A 23,370-nucleotide genomic window follows, 5' to 3' on the forward strand; every position below is an offset into this window, starting at 1 on the left:
CAACACGTATACTTTAAAAAAAAAAAAAAAAGAGCTTCCCACAAATTTTATACTGACAAAGTTCAAAACATAATAAAATACAGTTATTTGTCATAGAAGCCTCCTACTGTGAAAAATGATATTCCATTTGGGAGATGACAATTTGCTTATCTGGGGTTCAAAGTTAGCATTCTCTATCCTCAAAATCAATTGCACATGTTTACCTATTAATACTGATCTGTAATGTGATTTTACGTATTTCATCTTCAAAATTTCTTTTCACACAAATATGTAGTACTAATCCAGAAGTGTGATTTTAATTAACTACATTCAGCACACGGATGGCATTCTAAGAAATTCTATTAGAGTCTTCAGCTAATATTTTCCTTTTAGGATTTCACATTGCAGATTCCCACCGAAATTAGGTGAAAGCTCCTCATTTGCACAGTTAAATGGATTCGGACGCAGGGAAACTTCCTCCGGACTTGCATTGAGGTCTGAAAAGCACTGCCAGTATTTCAACTGAGCTAAGAAAAATTAACTACTACCAACTGGATTGAGAAGAGAGATCCCATTCCTTATTTTAACTTGACAACAAAGGAAGACATGAAAGAGCTTAACATTCTAGTGATTTGAACAGTGTCTGTTGTCTAAATAAACTAAGTATTAAGTTTCACATAGAAGCACTGTTTCGAGTTGTAGTTCCATGTTAGCTCATTATCAAGTCTGAAACAAAAGCTAATTTCCAACGCCACTCAGTGTCCGCTATTAGTGGCTAAAGGCAGTACTTTCTGTTCAGAAGAATTTTCATCTCGGCCCTCAAGTTTAAAACTTCACAAAAAACACATATACTCTTCCCAGAGCAAAGCCATCCAAGTGCTGTGTGGTAGGGCAAATCAGGATATTCAGTTTTTATTTCTGACAAAAATTCACAGAAGTCACTAACTTAGTTTAAGAGAACAAATTAAGTCTACCATTGGTACTTGTTCAATAACACAAGACAAATTCAAGTACTTCCAAAGTACCTGCTGATAAAATCAATAGCCATAGACTTTCAACACCCTGTATTTTCACAAGCTCTGTAAACTTATCCCACTAAGCCTTTTTCTGATCCACACATTTTTTTTTTTTACAATTTTTAAGTAATCTCCATACCCAACATGGGACTCAAACTCATAACCCTGGGATCAAGAGTCATATGCTCTACTCACCGAGCCAGCCAGGCATCCCTGAGCCACACATCTTTATCACCAGTCATTAACCACGTTTAATTCAGTACAATCTTTAGTAGAATCTATGTTTTGTTTCTTTGAGAACATTCCCTCCTGTATGTAGCTGTTCTGTACAGACTATCCATAGACACTAACTTTTCCATCACTTCAAACTCTACATCGATCCAAGCAATCAACAACTGAGCAGAGTTAGTATTTGTGGACTCATCAAGAAGCAAGGAAAACCATCTGCCTCACTGCTTGACTACAGACATCGAGCACAGTATCCTCGAACAGTGGTTCTTGTCGAGAGAATACTAAGTTTGAGTAATTTTGTTTTCTCTTAACCTATTTCTTCAACTGCGGTGGTGAAACAAGATTGCATTAATTCACCAACAACAACTAGCTTTTCTGACCGGGCTAACAAGCCACTTGAAAACTTACTTTGGTCACAACTTCACTTCATTTTGGGGCATCGGGAAGAGAAACTCTACCATAATGGGATACTGGTTTTATGTTCTAACTTTTCTCAGCTGCTCTCCCGTGCACACGGTGTGCTGTGTTAAGCGCCTGGCCTGCAGAAGGAAATGCAGATGGTGGATTCTTTCAGCACGGCCTCATCCCGCTCTACCACTTCCTTCAACAACAGAGGGATGCAGAGGCTATAAAGGCATATATGCGGCACTCAAAACACTGTCAAGTTACACCTGCGCCACCGTGAATCGCAGCACAAAGTGATGCGGGAGCTCTGTACGGCCCCTGTAGCAACTCAGGCTTGAGGGTGTATGGAGAAAGCAGCTGTAGACAACATGTAAACAACTGAGCGGGGCTGTGCTCCAGTAAAACTTGACTCATGAAACTGAAATCTGCTTTCATACGTTATGTGTCACAAATTATTCTTCTTTTGATTTGTTTCCAACATTTAAAAATGCAAACAAAAAAATAAAATAAAATAATAAACCTTCTTTGCTCCTGGGCCAAACAAAGGCAGCTTGATTGCCAATCTCTTATTTGCATGACATTTGGTTCCAACAGCACAGCGATACCAGGATCAGACTCTTAACCTTTTCCATTTGAGGAAGAAAGTCAGAAAACCGAATGCCACTGGGTCCAGGAAGGAGGAAAGGAGAGGCCAATGGAGAATGAAGAAAAGAGGAATTAGAGATGCCACAGATAAGCCTTGCCCACTTCATACTTTTGCCTAGGTCAAGTCCATTTACCTTCACAGAAGTCTCAGATGACAAATTCTCTGATGCCTGATTACAAGTATGATTATGATAACCACCACAATCTATGGATGGACAACTGATGTGCCAGGTAATGACCTCAGAGCTCTACATTTAATCCTATTACATGACATACCCACCTATGTATTATTCCTCACTCAGAAAACTAAAGTTCACACAGGTTACATGACTACCCATTAGTCCTACTGCTGGTAAAAAGCAGAGCAACAACTTGAATTCAGGTCTGTCTGATCCTTAACCAATGCTTTAAACAGTTCAAGGTAAGGAACCTGGGCCATCACAGAAGTGAGCTCCCAAAAACAGCAAAGGAGGCTAGAGAAAAAATAAGTCCTTTAAGCAAAGCACACCCCTTCTCCCTGGGAAGGTCATTCTCTCTCACCAAGACTGAGGCTTACTATGGCAGACATGGGTTAGAGAGAAGAATCAGATTGTCATCAAACCAGCTGCAACTGCTAAGAGCAAATACAGCACAGCAGAGCACAATCACCTTTTCCTGGTAAGAATGGCAAGTGTGGGCTCCATGCAGAGACACCTGGCTTTGGAGAAGCATGATTTCCATGCTTCCTGTGCGCCTGCTCCAGGCATATAGAAGATGGAGAGCTGGAGGGGAAAGCGTTTATCCAAGCTGATTCCCACCCCATCCCATTCCTGGCCCCTTCCATCTTTACAAACAGACTGGCCTTACTCAAAGATGGCCTTGGAGCCTGCCAGTAACATGAGGTTTCAGAGTACCCAAATCTCTCCAGTAGCTCCATGTGAATGGACCAAGGAAGCCCTGATGAGAATGCTAGAGCTTATTCAAGGAATAGATCAGGAGCCACTGTCAGCCATTAATACGTTGCTAGTCTTCCAAACTCTGATTTCTGGTCCCCTTAAAAAGTAACAACTTTGCAAAGGCCCCCTCCCTTTCATGTCTACTCACAAACCCCTCCAAAGTCTCCACATTTTTCCAGATGATCCAAGAACCTATGAGTAAGTCCATTAATTTTTAATAGCAGTCTGTATTCCAACATGCCTCCTAGCCCAGTATTTCTCCAACCCTTAATTATTACAGGGTGTTTATACTTCGGGAAGTAGACACAACATTGTTACTAACCATAATATTACTAAAGGTAAAAGTAGATAGGTGACTGGACTTCCCTCACGTGACATACATTCAACAGTACAACTAAAAAGAATAGAACTAAAATACTGCAGCTCTAATTCATTTTTCAATTTCCTGCTCTTTTACTCTCCCTCAAAAGTATGCTTAATACTGACAACATAAGAATTTTGGTCATTTTGTAATGTAATCAAACTACCATGTTGCATACCTGCAGATAATACTGTATGTTAATTCTTCAATTAAAAATTTTCAAGTTTTTACTTTTGTACATCCTACAGGTCAAATCCCATTCCCCATAGAACTAAGTTTTAGAACTCATTCTTGAGGTTACAATATAAAGACTTCATAAATATTTAGGTGTTGAATTCATGACTAAAGCATCTACCACGTTCCCAACATCATGCCGGGCACTGAAAAACACACAAGGCATAAAAATCAATCCATTCATGCACTCGTACATTTTTTGGGAGAACAAAATTAGCACAGAGAGCCACCATACCAGTGTTGTCTAGTCAAAGAAACATAAAATGGTTAACCTCTGCCTTTCTCTACACAGTAATATTCTGTAATTAAGCAAGTGCAATTGACTATGTACGTATTCATTTACATATGACTGTTAATTCGTGCCCTAGGTGATGAGAAGAGAGAAAGATTAATGTTCGTGGGAAGAGTGAACAGGTTGGGGAAGTATGGAACAGTGGTGGGGTTTGATCTATGTTTGGATCTCTGTAACAGTGGTAGGGTTGGGAGAAGCAGAAGGGACAGACCAACATGGCAGGGAAGAGAACTGCCTCAAGAAAAGTCCTCCACTGAAGGTGAGCATCAGGGTTGCTGATGGGAGTATGAGAAAAGAGGCTGGGTCAACAGAGCAAGACTAAGGCATCAAAGGACCATAAACTCAAAGGTAGAGAACTAAGCCCCCAATAAGTAGCAAAGTGATATTTCAAAACAAGATCTGGGGAACTATCAGACTGAGCATCTGTATAAAAGATAAAGTTTAAGGGGTAGAATCAGGACAAACTGAAAAAAAAAAAAACCTACAGTGGTAATCACAAGGAGAACCATTGCTGTGTTTCTGCAGGTCTTGTATCAGCTTTTGATCTGGATAATCTTTTCAGCGATGTTTGGAAAGTCCACAGCCTTGGACAACAGAGATAGTGTCTCCCTCTGAAGCAAAAAGATTTGTTTGCTGTCCAGGAAAATGAAAAAAAAAACAGGTCTCTCTGGGGCAAAGGTTAGGCAAAATTTGTCAGCAGCTACTTGCAGAGAATGGATTTTGCTAAGCTCGGGGCTCCCTGCCTGTGATACAAACCCACGAAGTTAGCAGCCCTAAGGGACTAAGGAGCTATGGGAAGAAACGTAAACATGAAGTTCATACTGCCTGATGTGCCATGAGTAATGAAGTCTCCTGTCTCTGAGGATTCTCTTGTCTTCTGTCAGCATCTATAAAACTGTGGGAGGCTAAATGGTCAGCCTGCAACCAGGAAAACAGCTGAAACGCTTCACAATTCTTGACATGGAACTACCAGAATGAGGTCTGAATTTCACAAATTTGCAGAATACAAGGTCAGCCAGTATAAATCAAATATGTTTGTATAAGTTAGCAAGCCATCAGAAAATTTACATAGCATCACAAAGCATAGAATACTTAAGGACACATTTACCAAAAGGTATTTCTGAAGGTCTATACTGAAAACTACAAAATGTAAATAAATGTAGAGATACACCATGTTCACGGATCCGAAGAATGAATATTGTTAACATGTTAATTATCCCAAATTTGATTTACAGCAGCAAGTTTCCAAATTCCTTTTCTCAGGACTCCTTGACACCCTTAAAAACTATGGAGGATCCAAAAAGTTTTAATTTCTGTGGATGAGATATCTGTCACATTTACCATGAGAAATAAAACAAAATTATGTTACAATAGTTGATTTAAAATTAACATTCATTAGACATTAACACAAAGTTTTACGAAAAGTCTTCCTAAAAGCATAAAATTGAGAATATTTGCATTGTTTTTACATTTTTGCCAATATCCTTCATATTTAGAATAGAAGGCAGCTAAATTTTCCAATCTGCTTCTGCACTCAATCTATTACAAGATCACACATTATGTAGCCTCTCAAAGACTAAGTACGCGTGAAAGAAAATGAGAGTGTGAAAGCAAGCAATGTCTCCCTATTATTATGAAAACAGTTTGATCTGGTAAACACGAATGAATCCAGCATCAAGACAATGCAAGTCAAAGTCTCACCACAATTCCTATTTTGTTAAAAAAAAAAAAAATGACAAGCTGATTCTATAACTTATATAGAAACATAAAGGTCCTACAAATATCAATCACCAAAAAAGGAAACAAAATTGGAAGACTTAACACAACTTCATATGAAGACTTGCTTTTGAAGCTACAAGCCTCAAGACAGTGTGGTTCTAGCTCAACAATCAACGAGTAGGTCAATAAAATAGACTAGAACCTACCAAATGGACTCATACAGATATAGTTGACTGATTTTTTAATATATATATTTTTTTTAACGTTTATTTATTTTTGAGACAGAGAGAGACACAGCATGAACGGGGGAGGGTCAGAGAGAGGGAGACACAGAATCTGAAACGGGCTCCAGGCTCTGAGCTGTCAGCACAGAGCCCCGATGTGGGGCTCGAACTCACGGACCGCGAGATGGTGACCTGAGCCAAAGTCGGCCACTTAACCGACTGAGCCACCCAGGTGCCCCATAGTTGACTGATTTTTGACAGAAGGCACCCAAAGGGGGAAAATTTTTTTCCAACAAATGATGCCGAAACAAGTGGTATCAGTATGGAAAAAATGAACCTGGATCCTTGTCTTATGCTACACACAAACATTAACTCTAAATTAACCACAGGCCCAAATTTAAAGATTAAAACTGCAATTCTTCTCATTCAGAAGGAGGTATTGGTAGGTAACAGGGTGATCTCAGAAGTCCTGTCTAGCTCTAAAATTCCATTATTTTAATTCTGGGCTATAAAATGCCAACATTGACTCAAGTCAATAAACATCGAGACTGAAATAAAAAAAATAATAAAAATTTTTAAAAAACACTGTAATGCTACTAAAGAAATCAAAGGAAAGTGTACAATTTAGGCATAGGCAAAGATTTCTTAAATGGTACAAATCAACTGTGTTAAAAAAAATGAATTAAACTTCAAAATTATTATCTTCTGCTTATCAACAAACAGAAAGAAAATTAAAAGGCTAGCCACAGACTGGGAGAAAAAAAATGCATTGTGCATGTGACATAAAAGATTGGTATCCAGGATAATGAATTCCAACTCAGAGAAAAAACAATTAGTAAGTGTGCAAAAGAATGAACAGACATTTCACGAGATGACCAAAGTGTACATTCAAAGTCATTCACCACCATTAGTCATCAGGGAAATGCAAATTAAAAACATAATGAGAAACCACTATACATTAAGAAAAATCAATATGAAAACAACTGACAATACCATATGTTGGTGTATATACGGAGCAAACAAAACACTCATTCTTTCTCTGCGGGAGAGTAAAACAGTAAAACCACTCTGGGAAAAGATCGTTAGTTTCTTATAAAACTAAGCATATGCCTACCTTACAACACAGAAATTCCACGCCTAAGTATTTACCCAAAAGAATTGAAAGCATATGTCCACAAAAAGACTAACACAACAATGTTCATAGCAGCTTTAGTCACAACAGCACCAAATTAGAAACATCCTAGGTATCCATCAACAAATGACCAGCTGACCAAACTGTTTTACTTCTACAACGGAATACTACTCAACAACAAAAAGGCATGAACTACTTACTCAGATGGTAATATGAGTGAATCTCCAAAAAAACATGGTGAGTAAAAGAAACTGTACCCAAGAGGGCACACCGTATAAATTCATTTACATGAAGTTTGCAAACAGGGAAAACTAACCTATAGTGAAAAGATCAGAACAGTCAAGGTCTCTAGGGCAGAGGGTAGGACTGAGTGGAAAAAGGCGGACAGGATTCTTAGGTAAGGTTAAAAAGCTCTCCACCCAATTGAATCTGGGTTCCATGAGTGTATACATTTCTCAAATTTCAATGGGTACAGGTAAGACTTGTTCATTTCAGTGCATGTAATTGGAAACACAGAAAACGATAAATACTGAGCTCTAGTTAATAATATGTATGCTCGAGTGTTTATGGGTAAAATGTAGTGCTAACAGCTGCATCTCAGTCTGAAAACAATCAAGTAAACAAAAGGGACTTGAAAACACACAGTGAGTACCACCATGAGATACTTGGTTAGGAAAATGAAGTCTTTCATAAATACAGATTAAATTATATTCCATAACCACTTTGATCACTTTATCCCTCATTATCCCCCTAAGTGAAAGGAACAGCCCTACTAACACCTTCCTCCACCTCAGGACCAGGCAAAACACCCTTACTGTTCTACAATCTGATGTGATATAATCAAGTTCAAGGCTACAGTTAATTCTGTTTCAACGTCTACAAGAGACATTTCAGAGAAACACTTTAAGTAATGTCATTTTTAGTTTAAAAAAAAAAGAAAGAAAAAGAAAACCTGCCAAGCAAGAAAATTCCAATAGCTATAAAACCTGAGTCTTAAAAAATATATAAACATTGTGCTTTTCATTTCAAAACCAGAAGGCTTTCTGATTTTGAATTTTCTTTTGAATATGAAAATAATCCATTCTCTCTGATTGCTTTGTTTTTAATGACCACAAATATTTCAATTTTAGCCATCATAGTATTTCTAAAAAAAAAAAAAAAAAAAAAAAACAACAACACCTAGAATTTTAAATTCAGTGTAAGCAATTTAAAAGCCACCCCAACCCGGGCCTGCTCCTATACATAGAGTATACATACATACACACACACACACACACACACACACACACATACACACACACACACATACACACACACCCCTACCCACCCTTTAAGATGACTTACACACAGCCCAAATCAAAACATAAACTTTTATGGCAAAATAATTGTGCCATTACACCTTGTAGTTAAATGGTTCCCAGTAACGATCAAAGACAAACACATTACTAAAATCCACAGAAACCTACCTAGTACGCAAATAGTCCTACAGTTATTAGAATTAAGTACCTTCATGTGCTCTAGGATTCCAGTGCGTTTTCAAGGGGTAAATTAAACAAAAAGCATCCCTAGGACACTGTCATTTCTTCTCAGCTCACTTCTAACACCACTTTGGAGTCCTAAACTCTCATGCCATCATGCACCGGCACATAGACTTGACCAGTACCAGGGTGAAATACATGGGAGTGGAGTCTGCCATTTCAAATATGTCTATGTATACAGTCCAAAGTCAGCTTGCAAGAGAAGAGCTAAGAGTTTCTGACACTGCCTGAACCAACAACATCTAGAAACCTTGGATCTTTTATTCCAAATGCCTCTTGCCTATTTTCTTTGTTTTTAAGAACACAGTGAACGACCAGTCTCCTCTGCCAGAGGCCTAGAAATAGCTTGCTTTCATATTTGCCACAGATGTACCTGAAGTCTAAAAGGCATTTCTCTGTTCTTTTAGGGAGGTGTCCAATGTATTCTCTAAAGTTCAGGCTCCTTCCTTTTGTCTCAAAAAGCTTTTATGCTCCAAATTTATTGCAGCAGAGTTAGCTTCAAAAGCCCACTATAATGATACACTGAAAGGAAAATGCTCTCCCTCTTGCAGTCATGTTATGATTTCTCGGATAATCTATGTTTGGAACATGAATACCAATACTGAAAACTCTTCCACTCCTTCAGGCCCAGACCTCCTAATAACCCCAAGCCTGTCCAATCCGAAGGGTAAGAGTCAGAGTATGTGGCCCAGCCGCTTTCTTCCTATAGAAGTTCTCCACTTTATACCCAGATTTTTCAGCTCAGCCATTACCCTAAGGCACTGTGGTCCCAGCAAGTCTGAACCCAAGAAAAGGAGTCCTAACTTTAAGGTGTTTGAAATTAGATCTCAAGGCTCCCTGAAGTTTCCATGTTCATTCTGTTGATTTATGGGTCTCATTAGTGGGGAAGGCTGGAATAGCCCTCTTCTTTTTCTCTGCTAGTGGCTTCAAAGCATTGTACGCTTGATTACCCAAGTGCATTAAAACTAATTTAAATCATCGTCTTAAGCACCGGTGTGCTCAACAAACCAGAAAAGAAGCTGGAATCCAAAATATATGGTCACATTTTATACTTAATAGGACACAAAGTAGCAAATCCATCAACATAATGGTATAGCTTTTTACTGGCATAGGCAAAACACTTCTTAAATGTACTAACCAATGCTGCCTTTTAAAACAAAATTCACGTCATCCTTCCCCTCCTGGAAGACCAAGTTAATGTAATGGTAATCACTCATAAGGATAACACCCAGTGGCAGTGAATGTGTACGGCTGTGAAAATAAGATAAACACCTACCTCTGAATTAACCGCAGATAAAATTAACACGTTGGTTCCACACATTCTCCATCTTCTTCTAGCACTGTCATTTCAATGCACGCACGCCATGTCACTTTCTGAGCATAAAAGGAAATGCTTTTTCTCCTGCTACATTTATACTAAAGTGGACATGGCTCAAAATAAAATCAGGGCAATTGAATTAGTACCAGTTAAACAGAAATTCTGACATCAAAGTATATCCAAAAGACCCAGAACATTGGTTTTCTGTGCTGAAAACCTTATCAAAATATGAAATTCAATAAATTGTTTTTAAGGTGCTCTTTAGTACAAGCTATCAACTTGATATGCCTATATAAAACATGCAAAATTCTTCCTCCAGTAGTATTTATCATTATGTAGCAACTATGTTTCTATATCTGCAAAATATTCCAGAGTATTCATGTTTGAAAAACAAAAAACAGGAGGACGACTAACTGCTTGATTCAGTGGAAAGAACTAGCTTTATAAGGCCCTGGAAGTCAGTTTTAGTCCTGGCTTTGTGTAGGCAAATCACTTAAACTTTGGAAGCTTTCATTTCTCATCTATAAAACAGAGGAGGTAGGGTGGTTTCTTCTAATTTCCTCTAAGCCCCTAAGAATCTTTTATCAATGGTCTTTTGCAGGGATTAGTCTCTGAAATAGCTTGTAATGCTAATTATATTACTAAATGCTTATGACTTTCATAAACACTGCCAAATTTCTATATACTTTCTTATAGACGGGTATTATTGATCTACAAAGATCATAACATGCTTCTCATGTAACAGTTACCACTGAGGAAGTGGAGAAGCCCCTATTTATCCAGGTCCAAGTAACTGGAAACATTCCTAGGTTTCTTTGTACCCAACAGTCAACTTGAAAGAGCTCTCAATGGCCAAAGGTGGAATAATTTGAACAATAATTATCATATAACCTAAAGAATAAGTATCAAACTAAACTAATATAAATAAGAGACTGAATCATTAAATGGGGGAAACAAGACAAGTATTCACTGCAAAAGAATTCCAAATAAAACACAAAGATACCACACCCCTCTCACAGCCCCAGAGGTAGAGCTTAATTCCCCACCTCTTGTGTGTGGATGGTACTTGGTGACTTATAAGAAAGGATGGAATGGGAGAATAATAATTTTCCAGTAGCAAAACCTGGGAGACACAACCTTAGCAAGTGGTCAATATTATTATCACCAGTGATACCATGGTCTCTATCATCTACCTCCTCATTTGAAGAGATGAGAAAGGCACTTCACCGTTGCACTATTTTTCTCCCAAACCCGTAAGTCCATCTCATCGTGAAAAAACACTGATAAACCCAAATTGGGTGACATACCACAAAATACTTTCAGAAGTGTCAAGGTTTAGAAAAAACAAAAGAAAAATGAAAAACTGTTATATATTACAGGATATTGAGGAAACAGGACAACTAAGTGCCAAATGATAATATCCTGGACCAGATTTGGACCAGAAAAAGGACATTAGTGAAAAAAGTGGTGAAATCAGAATAAAAGCTATAGTTTAGTTAACAGCAGTTCACCAATGTTAATTTCTTAGTTTTGACAAATTTAATATGGTTGTCCAATATATGAACATTAAGAGAAACTCTTAATCAGTACATTAAAATGAACTTAAATCATCTTTTTTTTTTTTATTTTTTTTTATTTTTTGGGACAGAGAGAGACAGAGCATGAATGGGGGAGGGGCAGAGAGAGAGGGAGACACAGAATCGGAAACAGGCTCCAGGCTCCGAGCCATCAGCCCAGAGCCTGACGCGGGGCTCGAACTCACGGACCGCGAGATCGTGACCTGGCTGAAGTCGGACGCTTAACCGACTGCGCCACCCAGGCGCCCCTGAACTTAAATCATCTTAAGCACCAGTGTGAAAGGTATATGCAAAGTCCCTGTATTATCCTTGCAACTTTTCCATAAATCTAAAGTTATTCCAAAATAAAGCTTGTATAATATTAATAAATCAAAATACCTGCATCAAATTTACTACAGGGTAACTCATACTCTGTATTAACTCACTGAAATAAAATATGCCAATAATACAAGGAATTTTGAAATATACTGAATAAATATTTTAGCATCTTGTAGATATTCCCGTAAGAAAAATCATTTGAAGAGATTCAGAATTGTTACCTGTTTCTATGGTAACTCATGATTTTGTGGAATTATAAAGAAAATCCTCTGCAAGGATTTTCTATAAAAGAAACCCCACTCCCCTATGCAAGAGGTATCTACTAGGCACACTTTCCCCCACCTGCAACTCCAAGCCCAAACTGTAAAGGAGAGGAGAAAAGGATACAGAAGAGAATAAGCACGTCAACAGTCTTGTGGGGAACTGGGTCTTTCTGAAGGTCAAACAAGGAAAGACAGTTCCATTGAACCTCTTGTTGAATTCAGGATTTCCCACCACACAGGGAGATTGGCGACTGTTCCCCAGACAGGTGTCTGCTTACACAATGCACTGACGGATCTGAGCCCCTTCCCCCACACCTGTTGAAACAGGAGAGAAGAAAACACACAACTGGGCAGAATGGAGATGGTGGCTATAAGGCAAACAGCCTGCTTGTCCATCAGTGTGGGACAAAGTAGCGTGAGCTTCCCATGAGTCAAGGGGAGGTCACAGAAACTCAGTGGAGCAGTGACAAAGTATTATGTTTGCCCATGTTTTGTTTTGTTTTGTTTTGTTTCCTTACTGGACCCACAGAGAGACTCCATTTCCCAGCCATCCTTAGATTTAGGTTAGGACCACTAAGTTCTCCCCATGAGAATGTGAGTGAAAGAACTACTCAACTTCCTGTCACAGGAATATTGTATGGCATATTATTGTATGGCATATTATTAGATCCAAAAAAAAAAAAAATCATCAAAAAAAAAAAAAAAAAAAGCATGGATGTGAATCTCCAAGAGCTCTCTTTCTCCATCCCTCTCCCCACTCTTTCCTACTTTCTCCTCAACTCAGAGTTCGAAATGAAGAACCACAAGATGAGGAGTCACAAAATGGAATCCACTGGGCCTTTGATTCACTATTGGAGAAGAGCTGCCATAGCGAGTCACTTGTTCCACGCTAGACTGTGATATAAATACATTAAGTTATTGAGATTGTGACAGCAAAACTTAGCCTCACCTAAAGATAATTAAGGATTAAATCCTAATTAAAGGTAGCTTAAGCTTTCTTGTGAGTATCCTACCCAAGATGGTTGCCCACTGACATCACCACTGGACATCTGCCTCTTATACCCATCCTTGAAAAAGTAGACCATGTACCACTTCCTCCTTCTAGTCCTTCTGGCCCAACGGTAAGGGGGAAAATGGAGGAGGAGGAGTAATTCAATAGGAGACTGGAATTTCAAAAGTGAAAGCAATCCAAAAAATCATGGAATCCATTAACAAAGCTGTTTTCTAAAATAACACTTAGAAAAAAAGACATTTAGGGGCGCCTGGGTGGCACAGTCGGTTAAGCGTCCGACATCAGCCAGGTCACGATCTCGCGGTCCGTGAGTTCGAGCCCCGAGTCAGGCTCTGGGCTGATGGCTTGGAGCCTGGAGCCTGTTTCCGATTCTGTGTCTCCCTCTCTCTCTGCCCCTCCCCCGTTCATGCTCTGTCTCTCTCTGTCCCAAAAATAAATAAAAAATGTTGAAAAAAAAATTAAAAAAAAAAAAAGACATTTATTGTTAGTATCTCAATAAGCTAATTTCCCTTAGCATGTCATTTCTGTTTTGTCCTACAACTTGGCTCTACATAAGACAACATAAGTTTATTGTCAAAAAACTGGTTTGACAGGGGCACCTGGGTGGCTCAGTCAGTTAGTGTCTGACTTTGGCTCAGGTCTTGATCTTGTGGTTGGTGAGTCCGAGCCCCACATCGGGCTCTGTGTTGACAGCTCAGAGCCTGGAGCATGCTCTGGATTCTGCGTCTCCCTCTCTTTCTCTACCCCTCCCCAGCTCATGCTCTGTCTCTCTCAAAAATAAATATTAATCGCTTTTCGGCCTTTTGGCTAAGATCAAGTGTAGTGTCTGTTCTTATCAGTTCAAAAATAAATATTAGGGGCGCCTGGGTGGCTCAGTCGGTTAAGCGTCCGACTTCAGCTCAGGTCACGATCTCGCGGTCCACGAGTTCGAGCCCCGAGTCGGGCTCTGGGCTGATGGCTCAGAGCCTGGAGCCTGCTTGCGATTCTGTGTCTCCCTCTCTCTCTGCCCCTCCCCCGTTCATGCTGTGTCTCTGTCTCAAAAATAAATAAACGTTAAAAAAAAAATTAAGGGGCACCTGGGTGGCACAGTCGGTTAAGTGTCCGACTTCGGCCAGGTCACGATCTCGCGGTCCATGAGTTCGAGCCCCGCGTCAGGCTCTGGGCTGATGGCTCGGAGCCTGGAGCCTGTTTCCGATTCTGTGTCTCCCTCTCTCTCTGCCCCTCCCCCGTTCATGCTCTGTCTCTCTCTGTCCCAAAAATAAATAAAAAAATAAAAATTAAAAATAAATTAAAAATAAATAAATATTAAAAAAAATTTTTTTAAACTGGTCTGACAAATGGTAAATCAGGTTTTTTACTTTCTCACATAATATTAGACATTAGCTATATGGGGTTTTTTAAACCCATTTCTCCCAGATTTCAATACGGGGGGGTTTTGCTTATTTTTGCCAAAATTTTCCCATTCACTCTTAGACAATGTTTACATATGATTAAAGACCCTAGTTTAATTTTAGCTAGATGATACAAACATTAAAAATAGTTCACAGAAGTGAACAGTAGCAAACACCTCTTTCAAAGAATCAACAGTACTAAAGCTTTTTCACCTTAAGTTTTCCCAAATACCACACGTGCATGTATCAGTCAATTTTGAAATGGGAGAGCTCATGTATCAGAGTTCCAATAGCACAGCCCTCTAGTGCACACCCAGAGACCTGCCGTGTTCCTGGCTGAAGTTTCATGGTTCTTGACAGACAAGCACAAGGAAGTCCTCACCAGCCTGTCACACAGGTGTGAGACCAGGCTGCACCCCTAACAATCACTTAGGTAAAATTGGAACTCCAAGCTTTGTACATACATGTTTAAAATTCAAACAGCTTATGCAAACCATGAATCGATATTCAAGTAAAACTTGAAAAGAGACTGTATCATTTAAAAAGGAAATGAAAATATGTGCCCAATTCTTTGGGTTCTCCATTTCCTGGGGAGAGTTGATAGCTTTCTAGGATTGAGATTGTTGGAAGCCTAAGAGATGGAGCAAGATGTGGGAGCAGAAATCAACTGCCTTTTTTTTTTCTTCTTAAGTTTAAGCACGTGCATGGGTAGGGGCAGAGAAAGGAAAAACAGAATCCCAAGTAGGCTCCACGCCGACAGCATGAACCCAACACAGGGCTCGATCTGACAAACCATGAGCCAAAATCGAGAGTCGGATGCTTCACGACAGAGCCACCCAGGTGCCCCTTGACTGCCGTTTTATTACAAGGCACCAGCTTTCCAGGCCCCGTTGCACACCATGCACAAGGCCAAGGCTGCAAACCCACCACAGCCTTGCCCACGTCACACAACTTGGCAACACAAGCTTTGAAAACCCGGGCACAGTCTAGCCGGCAAATGAATCATCACAACACCCAGCTCTGAACGGTACAGTTATTTCACAGGCCCATTCTAGAAAATTCCCCATCTCAGAGAGGGCAGGACCACCACAGTTAGGATGGGACGGCTCCCCCAACTGCCTCTCCATTCTCAGAAGGCTTTTGAACTTGTTTTATTTTTTTTAATGTTTATTCATTTTTTGACAGAGACAAAGTGTGAGCAGGGGAGGGGCAGAGAGAGAGGGAGACACAGAATCCGAAGCAGGCTCCAGGCTCTGAGCTGTCAGCCCAGAGCCGGACTCAGGGCTTGAACTCTTGAACCGCGAGATCACGACCTGAGATGAAGTCCTGGGCGCTCAACTGACTGAGCCACCCAGGCGCCCCAAGAGCTTTGCGGTTTCTAACAGCACTTTTTCCAGCACTCATCCTTAACTCAGACTTGACCATCACACCATGACGAATGACCACGCTCACTTTCCAGCTGAGGAAACCTCACCAAGAAGCCTAAGGATTTGCCCAGATGATAAAGCTGGTGTCAAACAAAGTAGAAACCTGAAGCCAAATCTTCTTTCTGAGTCTAGGGCCTTCCCCCCAGGACGTAAGCTCTGCCACATCACCTGGACAACAGTCAGGTGACAATATAGGTTCAGAGACATCATCTCCATGACCTTATATGCAGGACAACCTCTCTTCGTTGAGTCCCTGTCAAAAGGTAAAAGGTAGCATCTCAGTCTTTCCCCACCCGACCTGGAATAAAACGGGAGATTCCAGAAGCCACAGAGAAGTCACCTGCACACTGGCTATCCACAAGTGTTCAAATCCCTTAACCATTACGTGTACTCTAAAAATATACAGGACTCCAACTGTTAAAAAATGGAGGGTGGACAGGTGTCTGGCTGGCTCAGTCAGTAGAGCATACAACTCTTGATCTCAGGGTTGAGTTCAAGCCCCATGTTGGGCACAGACCTTACTGCAAAAAAAATGGGGGATAAGAGAAAATCCTGAAGCCAGCCAGGTCTCCAAACCCACAAGCTAGATGATGTGCAGATTTCTTCTAACTTTGCTGTAACATTTCTGATCGATGTTCTAAAGCTGCACCAGCACTGGCTAATGAGCACTGAACACATGGTTAATCCCAACCGAGGCATTGTAAGTATAAACCAAACAGTCGTTTTTAAAACTCAGCATGGGAGGAAAAAAAATCTCATTAATATTTTATATTGATTACACAATGAAATGGTATTTGGATATTTTTAGTTAAATAATGTTATTGAATAACTTCATCTGTTTTACCTTTTAGTGTAACTACTAGAAAATTTAAAATTAGACATGTGGCTCACATTCTATTACTATTGGACAGTGCTGTTCTGAAGACAGAATTCATGATCAAAACCATTTCTGCCAGAGATGGAAACCCAAACAGGCCAGGCAGAGAGCCTCCGCAAGGCATTTCCTCCCGTCCTCCAGGGTGCCAGGACCTCGCCAGCAGGACACGGTCCTGCCTCCTTCAGTAGGACCACACCCTCCCCACAGCCCAACTCAGGCAGTGCAAATGAACAGACCCCCCCCACTCAGTCCCCCAGGAATGCCGCCAGTCCTTCTTCCTCCCCCACCACTGAGGCTACCATTCCAGGGCGCAAGAGACTCGAATCCCTGAAACATCCCCCAATCCCACAGAGACCAGGATGATTTCATAAGAAAGATCCCAGCGGGTCTCCTTCTATGGACCACTGGCCTCCCAACTTTCAGAATCATGTACCGTATCAGGGGCACCTGGGTGGCTCAGTTGGTTCAGCATCCGACTTCAGCTCAGGTCATGATCTCATGGTTCTTAAGTTTGAGCCCCGCATCAGGGTCTGTGCGTGCTGGCAGCTCAGAGCCTGGAATCTGCTTCAGATTCTGTGTCTCCCTCGTTCTCTGCCCCTCCCCCACTCACACTCTGTCTGTCTCTCTCATTCTCTCTCTCTCTCTCTCTCTCCCTCTCTCTCAAAAATAAACATTTTTAAAAAATTAAGAATCATATACCTACCAGAAGGAAAAAAAAAAACTTCAGTCCAACCCCCAATACACACTCCCTACTGCATTTACAAGCACATTTAACACATACTCAAAAATATAAATTTGCAAGGCAGGGATAAAGATGAAATTAAGAAATTCAAAACTAATTCTGTTATTCTTAATCCTTTTGTTTTTCCACTAAAAACACTTCTTCTTTCAATGACTCTGCCACCAAATGTGTTTCGTTTGGTTTTTTGGTTTTATTTTGTTTTCTTAAATCTCAGTTTAACACCTTATGATAGAATCAAACCTTTGAAACACTCTAAGGACAGTGTATTTCAATATCTACCTCCACTATCTGGTCTAGCTTAAAAAAGACACCTCACATAGACACCTGGGTCCAAACAGCAGAACTATTCTTAAAGTCTTAATTCTCCAGTTTCAGTCTCCTACACTAATTATTCAAAGGCTTCTTTACTAAAATTAGGAACTTTCCATTTTCCCTTTCAGTCAGTTGGTCTTGCAAACTAATTGGAAAATGTTCCATTTTGACAAAAATCTTCACTGAGTTTGAAACCCTTTGCATGATTTTAGTTGAAGATTTTCAAGTATAAAGGAATGAGTTTACATGACACAACAGCTACCGCTTTCTGCAATGAAAATCGTTTAGCAATCAAAGTGTGTCCACACACTTATTTTCTAGGTGTCCTTTCTGTAGCACATAATCGTTAAAAGATAACACCTACTTCCTTATTCATTAATTTATCATCTCTATTTTGGAAGCAGATTATATGCATTCGTTTTTCAAGTACCTGCGGGGCAGCAATACGACAGCCAAGTATCACTTGAAAGGCCAAAATGCCTGCCTTTACAAGAACAATTCCTAATCCGTTTTCAACAACTCCTTTAGGTAATCTGCTCCCATTAGTTTCTGTGGTACCAAAGATTATAAGGATCACTCCCCATGCCACTGTAATGTGCTGTAAGATTTTCTGACTACTTAAGATGCTGTAATCTGGAAATCTACTTAATCGGGTAGAGGTAAACCTCCATACAGAGTCAGTCGCCCTTGTCAGCAGAACCCACGCTCTTCTCTTGAAATGCCCTGGGGCTGCTGACCTTCATGTGCCGAAGGAACCAGGGCAATGTGCAGACTGACTATTATGTAAAGTACAGTTCCTACCGTTAGACAGAAATATATAAGCAGAACGTCTACTGCTTTGTTTTCTACTGCTTTGTTTTCTTGCATCCCAGTGGAATATCTTCTACAGGTCTGGAGTGTGAGCACCTTACTTTTGGAAAGTGCTGCTACAGACATCAATGGGTCAGGCCAAGATTTTCACTGTCAAAGCTACTTCTAACCCAGTTACTCGTAGAACCGACAATATTGTTCTTCTCCAGGAGGATTCTGGAAGACAGGTATTGCACTGCAAAATCTTTTCACGGTTCTGGTTCTGTCTTTCCTGCCAGCACTTGGCTGTACCCTAAGGAATGGGTTCAATTACGGTCATACACCTCCTTCTGCTGAATAAATGCTCAATCTCTTTCCACCAACACCACTCGCCACCTGCAATCCTCAGCTGCTTCTCAATTCCTGACTGCTTTTTTGTTCTCTTTACCACCCTTCTGAATCCACCACTCCCTGATGGTGCCTGGTAACTACAGTCCGTAACTTATTCAAGGTTCACTCCTTGTAGTTTAAAAACAGAAAATTGTTTTTTTCCTTTAACAATCCTACTTAATAAGAAGTCCAAGTACACCTTTCCTTCTGAACATTTAGAAAATTATTTTTAAGAAATGAAGCAAAAATTTATACATTGAATCCAGAGTCTATGAATCAGTAGAATCACATGACCTTTGCCCCTTTGCCTGCTCTACAACACACCTGGCCATCCACCACCAGATACATTTTCCAAACCAGCATTTCACCCATGCTGCATTTTCAACCCCACTTACATCTATTCCCCCCCTCCACCCGCCCCCCGACAGGAATACTCCAGGTGAAGCATGCTCGGCCCAATCTCTCCTTATACTTCCTCCCCTTTTGGCCTATCAACTACTACTCCCCCATCCACAGCCAACACCTGCCACCCCAGCCTGAGCAGCTGTCTTGCTTCATGCTCTGCTTAAAGGGCCCTTATCTTCCAGCAATGTTTTACCCTGTTTTGTCTTCTCCAACAAACAGCATGGTACAGTGCATAAATTCAGCCCACCCTAGTAGCTGGGTTTATTTTCTAATAAACAGTATAGCTTTATATACATGTATATACACACACATATATATACACATATACATATACACATATATATATGTGCATACATATATACATAAATAATTATAATGACATAATCGGGAACACAGATTATCTGGGGTACTTTTAATACATGAAAAAAGTTTTTTCTTGACCAATGGTTAATTATGTCAGGAAGGGAATCAAAGCTGCTCCTCCAAGAGCAGAAAAGACTCTGGACTCAATCCCACTACTTTAATGTATACCTAGTATCATCTGACGCAGGACTTCCTGCCGTAATATTTTCAAGCTGAGACAAGGAGCATCAGCAATGCCATTCCCACAGCCCATGTGCCAACAAGCATGCCCTCTGGAACAGAGATTCACTGCCACTGGGAATTATAAGCTTTCCGTGAGCCTCAAAGAAGTCACGTCACCACTCCCCCCAAAAATACACACACCACAATGTGTAGACAACACTGGGGGCTGGGGTCCAAAGCCCTGATGGCCTTGAAACCCTAGGACAAGACACCTGGTTGGTTTTTCCAATGTCACAGGGCCTGCAGGTCAGGTGACAAGTAACGACTGCTTCATTCAGCCTCACAGATTCCTTCCCAGAAGTTCACATATAAGCCAAAGGGTAGTTTTGTTTAAAGAAAAAACCATTAATGTACCAGGACAGATGCTGAAAATACATACCTATTGTCACTATCTAGGGGTAAATTCTTACCCTTCCTTAAAGTATTCAGTATTTGCTCACTCTAGGTTACAAAATAATGTGACCTCATTGCCCAGTGGTAGCAACCTCGCACTGGTTCGGCCTCACCCAGTTCTGGGCAGAAAAGGATGGACAGTTCTTCTTGTTGTTCAACTGCTTTTTTTCAGAGTAAACCATCCCTTTGGCATTTCTAACCCTCCCAGCTTCCACTGGCAGCCAAACAAACCCCTGTTTGCCTTTTAAGACCGAGGATCAAAATCCCTCCTGTGCATTCTGGCTCTTTCCTCTCTCTCCCTTTTTTCTGTCCTCCTGTTTCAAAACCACACTGAGGAAAGCACATCCTCACTGCTCCTGCCCCCGTCGGAACCAAAGTCCATCTTAGTTTTCCTTGGCCACCACTCCTAGAGCATCTTCTTTGAAGCACTTTATAAAGTGTTTATATCAAATGCCCTGAAAAACCTAATTAACAAATCCCTGAAAAGGAAGTCCTGTTAAAGGGGGAAAAAAAAACAAAAAAGAAGTCATAACAAGAAAGCAAACAGCCCAATTAAAAACATGGCAAAAGAACCAAAGACACTTCAAAGGAAATCTACAGACGGCAAATAAGCACGTGAAAACATCCTCAGCATTTTTAATCCAGCAAAGTTTGTCATAAAACCACAGTGAGCTACTGCTATACGTCCATTAGAATTGCAAAGAAAAACCTGACACTACTAAGTGCTGGTAAGGATGTACAGCTATTAGAACTTTCACACACTACTGAGAAGAATACAAAATGGGGTGGTTGCCGTGAAAAACAGTCTGGCGGCTTCTTACACAGTAAAACATGCACTTGCCAAACGACCCTCAGCCAGCTATCATCAGAGAGCCATCTAGCTAGATCAGACTAGATCCAGAGGAAACAGTGAATGCACGACTCCGAATGACAACCTACCAGCTGTGTGAAGTGGCCTGGTGGTCACAAACTCATGACCATTTTTTAAGGCAGACAGGTTTGTGTTCAAGGTCTGATTCTCACTTACTAGCTGTCACTGTGGCAGGCTATGTTTCTAAAACTAGTTTTCCTACATTCAACAAAACTAAAAGGCAACCAACGGAATGGGAAAAGATATTTGCAAATGATATATCGGACAAAGGGCTAGAATCCAAAATCTATAAAGAGCTCACCAAACTCCACACCCGAAAAACAAATAATCCAGTGAAGAAATGGGCAGAAAACATGAATAGACACTTCTCTAAAGAAGACATCCAGATGGCCAACAGGCACATGAAAAGATGTTCAGCATCGCTCCTTATCAGGGAAATACAAATCAAAACCACACTCAGGTATCACCTCACGCCAGTCAGAGTGGGAAAAATGAACAAATCAGGAGACTATAGATGCTGGAGAGGATGTGGAGAAACGGGAACCCTCTTGCACTATTGGTGGGAATGCAAACTGGTGCAGCCACTCTGGAAAACAGTGTGGAGGTTCCTCAAAAAATTAAAAATAGACCTACCCTATGACCCAGCAATAGCACTGCTAGGAATTTACCCAAGGGATACAGGAGTACTGATGCATAGGGGCACTTGTACCCCAATGTTTATAGCAGCACTCTCAACAATAGCCAAATTGTAGAAAAAGCCTAAATGCCCATCAACTGATAAATGGATAAAGAAATTGTGGTTTATATACACAATGGAGTACTACGTGGCAATGAGAAAGAATGAAATGTGGCCCTTTGTAGCAATGTGGATGGAACTGGAGAGTGTGATGCTAAGTGAAATAAGCCATACAGAGAAAGACAGATACCATATGTTTTCACTCTTATGTGGATCCTGAGAAACTTGACAGAAACCCATGGGGGAGGGGAAGGAAAAAAAAAAAAAAGAGGTTAGAGTGGGAGAGAGCCAAAACAGAAGAGACTCTTAAAAACTGAGAACAATTTGAGGGTTGATGAGGGGTGGGAGGGAGGGGAGGGCAGGTGATGGGGATTGAAGAGGGCATCTTTTGGGATGAGCACTGGGTGTTGTATGGAAACCAATTTGACAATAAACTTCATAAATAAATAAATAAATAAATAAATAAATAAATAGTTTTCCTAATTTGTACAAAAAGGGTGTTAATGATGGGGCTGCTGCAAGGCAGCCTGACAGCCAACTGGGAGGTACCACCAGTACAGTGTTTTCTCCATAAAACTGCTCATATTCTTACAGAGCAGATGGCAAAGACACAGTTCTGGGCACCCTCACCTCCCCTGCTAAGTGCAGCTCTACCCAGTAACCCCTCGACAATTCAGCACTAAAAGAACCTCCAGGGCCACCTGGGTGGCTCAGTCATTTGAACGTCTGATTCTTGATTTCAGCTCAGGTCATGTTCTCACCATTTGTGAATTCAAGTCACACATTGGACTCTGAGCCAACAGTGCAGAGCCTGCTTGGGATATTTCTCTCTCTCTCTCTCTCTCTCTCTCTCTCTCTCTCTCTCCCTCCCTCCCTCCCTCCCTCCCTCCCTCTCTCCCTCCCTCTCCCTCTCTGCCCCTCCCCCACTCATGCTGTCTCTGTCTCTCTGAAAATAAATAAATAATCTTGAAAATTAAAAAGAATAACCTCCAGGACAGCAGGCAACCTTGCCCCACACTACAGCTGGCTCTGACTGCTCTGTGTCTCTGCTATACCATCACGGTTTGAACATCGCCCCTGTCACAAGAGCATGTGTGCAGAACACCTGACATGTTGTGAACACTGCATGTTATGAATAAATGCTGGCTATCATCAGAGTTCTTGGGAAGCTCTTAGAAAAATGAATTGCATCCCACAATTCTAGGGAGGATCTGTCAGGTGGAGGTGAGAGAAAATAAGTGTGGAGCTGAGAA

At 40.8% G+C, this 23,370-nt stretch overlaps 1 protein-coding gene and 1 pseudogene across 8 annotated transcripts in view; one reads left to right on the plus strand and one right to left on the minus strand.

Moving 5' to 3' along the window:
* LTBP1 (latent transforming growth factor beta binding protein 1) overlaps nt 1–23,370 on the minus strand; it is a 403,075-nt gene that overhangs the window by 305,224 nt on the left and 74,481 nt on the right. The gene's annotated exons all lie outside the window — the stretch shown is intronic.
* On the plus strand, nt 13,987–14,147 carry LOC122467448 (annotated as a pseudogene).

Source organism: Prionailurus bengalensis, chromosome A3, assembly GCF_016509475.1.
Source record: "Prionailurus bengalensis isolate Pbe53 chromosome A3, Fcat_Pben_1.1_paternal_pri, whole genome shotgun sequence".
NCBI lineage: Eukaryota > Metazoa > Chordata > Mammalia > Carnivora > Felidae > Prionailurus > Prionailurus bengalensis.